The following is a 3,701-nucleotide window of genomic DNA, read 5'->3' as shown; positions in this document are numbered from 1 at the left end:
CCTCCCCTCAAAAAGAGGGTGAAAATCTGGGTGCGTCTTATACATTGAATATAGCATTTTTGACCTCCCGAAACCCCACCCCCTTCATAAAAATGGACGTGCATAGGGTTTGGGAGCCTTGTAGAGTGCTCCTGGGGGCTGGGGAGGGCAAAAACGGGCCATTTTTTTGCCCCCTCCCCCCGGAGCACTCTACAAACCTCCCAAATCCTCCGATTGCCCTGTTTTTGACAAATAAAGAATTTCTATTCTGTTCTGTTCTATATTCCTTATTCTATTCTATTCTAATTCGATTCCATTCTATTCTAAATCACCTCAATTTATAACAGTTCTCAGTTTATAAGAGTTCATGTTTATAAGACTGTTCAAAGTCACAATGCCACTGAAAAGAGTTATTTACAATCAGTTTTCACACCACCGTTGCAGCATCCCCTTGGTCCCATGGTAAACATTTGGAACCTTGGAAACTGTCTCATAGTTATGACAGTTGCAGTGTCCAAGGGTTATGTGATCCGCTTTTGTGACCTTCTCACAAGCAACAGGGAAGTCAGATTCACTCAAGAAAAGTGTTACTAACTTAACAACAGCAGCGATTCACCTAACAACTGTGGCAAGAACAGTCGTAAAATGAGGCAAACTCACTAAACAAATATTTAACCTCGTTAACTGAAATTTGGAGGCTCAATTGTGGTCTTGTGCTAATGTTTTTCCCCACCAAACATTTTCATCCCATTGCTATAGCTGTTGTAGCATAACCTTGTGCCTGGATGCATTAAAAATGTTAACCTAGTTTTGTATTTTTAATTGCACTGGCAATTAAAGTCCATTAAGTTCAATGAGGCTTAATTCCATGTTAAGTAATGCAGCCTAATTGTATTAAAGATACTAAATCAGATCAAGTTATTCCCCTTCTACTTTCTAGATGTCCTGGTCCAATGATCCTGGCAGGCTGGAGGTTGATTGAATGCATGATTTGGGAAGAGTGCTTGTAAGTGTTTCTGAAAAAGTCAATCCTCTGGGGTGATACCCCTGCTGTGAGAAGCTGCCACTGAAGTTCATTCCTTCCACATTTGGGCCTTTCTAAGCTGAAAGGAGGCTTTCCCCCTTTTTTCAAAAAAAAGAAAAAAGAGAGAAGAGCGAGGGAGAAAGAGAGAAAGAAAAAAGATAGAAAGAGTGTGTGTGAGAGAGAAAGATTAAGACAGAGAAAGAAAGAAGAGAGAAAGAAATAGAGAGTGGGAGAGAAAGAGAGAAAGATTAAGACAGAAAAAAAGAAGAGATAGAAATAAGTGTGTATTTGTGTGTGTGTGTGAGAGAGAGAGAGATTAAGACAGAGAAAGTGAGGAGAGAGAAACAGAGTGTGTTAGAGAGAGAAAGAGGAGAGAAAAAGATTAATACAGAGAAAGAAAGAGGGATAAATAGAAATTATGTGTGTGGGAGAGAGAAAGACAAAGATTAAGACAGAGAAAGAAAGAAGAGAGAGAGAAATAGAGTGTGTGTGTGAGAGAGAGAAAGATTAAGACAGAAAGAAAGAAGAGATAGAAATAGTGTGTATTTGTGTGGGTGTGAGAGAGAGAGAGATTAAGACAGAGAAAGAGGAGAGAGAGAGAAATAGAGTGTGTTAGAGAAAGAGAAGGAGAGAAAAGATTAATACAGAGAAAGAGGGATAAATAGAAATTATGTGTGCGGGAGAGAGAAAGAGAAAGATTAAGACAGAGAGAGAAAGAAGAGAAAGAGAGGGAAATAGTGTGTGAGAGAAAGAGAAGAGAGAAAGATGAGTATGAGAAATAAAAGTGTGTGTGTGTGAGAGAGAGAGAGAAAGATTAAGACAGAGAAAGAAAGAGGAGAGAAAGAGTGTGTTAAGAGAAAGAGAGAAAAAGATTAATACAGAGAAAGAAAGAAGATAAATAGAAATAGTGTGTGTGAGAAAGAGAAAGATTAAGACAGAAAGAAGATAGATAAAAATAGTGTGTGAGAGAGAGAATGAGAGAAAGAGAAAGATTAAGACAGAGAAAGAAAGAAGAGAGAGAGAGAAATAGTGTGCGTGAAAGAGGAAGAGAAAGATGAGAGTATGAGAAATAAAAGTGTGTGTGGTCACATGCTCCTTTGATGTTCCTTTTACAGAAAGATTCAGAAAAAAACATATTAATAACAATAACACTTAACACTTGTACACTGCTTCACAGTACTTTACAGCCCTCTCTAAGGGGTTTACAGTGTCAGCCTATGGCCCCCAACAATCTGGGTCCTCATTTTACCCACCTCGGAAGGACGGAAAGCTGAGTCAACTTTGAGCCTGGTGAGATTCGAACTGCCAAACTGCAGGCAGCCGGCAGAAGTAGCCTGCAGTACTGCACTCTAACCACTGCGCCACCGCAGCTCATTCTTCCAATAATTGTTAGGTATCCTAGCCGTTCCAACCTTGCTTATCTCCAATGGCTGCTTAAGGACGAACCATCATAAGTACAGGGCAGGGGGCTAGATTCTGCGCAGCAGCACTGCGGTTCTGTCGGAGATACATGTCTAAAACCCCTTAGTTATTTTATACAACAAATGTGGCAAAACCTTTGCACTGCTAATATTCCTTTCCCTTTTACTATCAAAGACTACGGGCCACACAGTTTATGGATTGTAATTTTAGCATAATTAGACCATGCATAATTGACAGACTGGATTTTATCATAGATTTTAGTTGTTATTATTTTATATTAGCATTTTTAATTGTACATTTAGTGAGTGCTTTTATTTGTTCTGGTCTATGACTAAGCTAAGTGTTGAAGCCAAAAGAGAAGGGATTTCTCAAGGTTTTGGAATTATGGCATTTAAAAACTGCAGAAAAAACAATTGCTACCAACCTGCCTTCCATTGAGGACCTATATACTGCACGAGTCAAAAAGAAGAGGGATAAATAGAAATAATGTGTGTGAGAAAGAGAAAGATTAAGACAGAGAAAGAAAGAAGAGAGAGAGAGAGAGGGAAATAGTGTGTGAGAGAAAGAGAAGAGAGAAAGATGAGTATGAGAAATAAAAGTGTGTGTGTGTGTGTGTGAGAGAGAGAGAGAGAGAGAGAGAGAGTTTAAGACAGAGAGGAGAGAGCGAAAGAGTGCGTTAAGAGAAAGAAAGAAGATAAATAGAAATAGTGTGTGTGAGAAAGAGAAAGATTAAGACAGAAAGAAGAGAGATAGATAAAAATAGTGTGTGAGAGAGAGAACGAGAGAAAGAGAAAGATTAAGACTACGGGCCACAGAGTTTATGGATTGTAATTTTAGCATAATTAGACCATGCATAATTGACAGACTGGATTTTATCATAGATTTTAGTTATTATTTTATACTAGCATTTTTAATTGTACATTTAGTGAGTGATTTTATTTGTTCTGGTCTATGACTTGTAATAAACTAAACTGAACTGGACTATGCCCTTTGGAAATGTTATTGCGCACCATGGCCTGAAAGCCCGTAGGAAGAACGCCGTGTAAATAATTCTTGCGTTTAAAGGAAAGAATGAGGTTTGCTTTATTACCGCTTATTTATCTCAGCAGATAATAAGTGCAACAACGAGAATAAATAATAAGAGTAGCAGCAACAATAAGAATACGTCCTGTAGTGATTGTACTGGGCATTCTCCTTCTGTTGGGATTTCCAAGAGGCTTACATTCAAAGTTTTATCATGTTTCTGTTGATCTTGCCAAGAACGGCTCAACAATAA

The sequence above is a fragment of the Thamnophis sirtalis genome, unplaced genomic scaffold (genome assembly GCF_051295495.1).
Source record: "Thamnophis sirtalis isolate CommonGarterSnake01/CBP01778 unplaced genomic scaffold, rThaSir2_p1.2 scaffold_9, whole genome shotgun sequence".
NCBI classification, from domain to species: domain Eukaryota; kingdom Metazoa; phylum Chordata; class Lepidosauria; order Squamata; family Natricidae; genus Thamnophis; species Thamnophis sirtalis.
The sequence above is the reverse complement of the archived record's forward strand: the minus strand, read 5'-3'. Positions refer to the sequence as shown.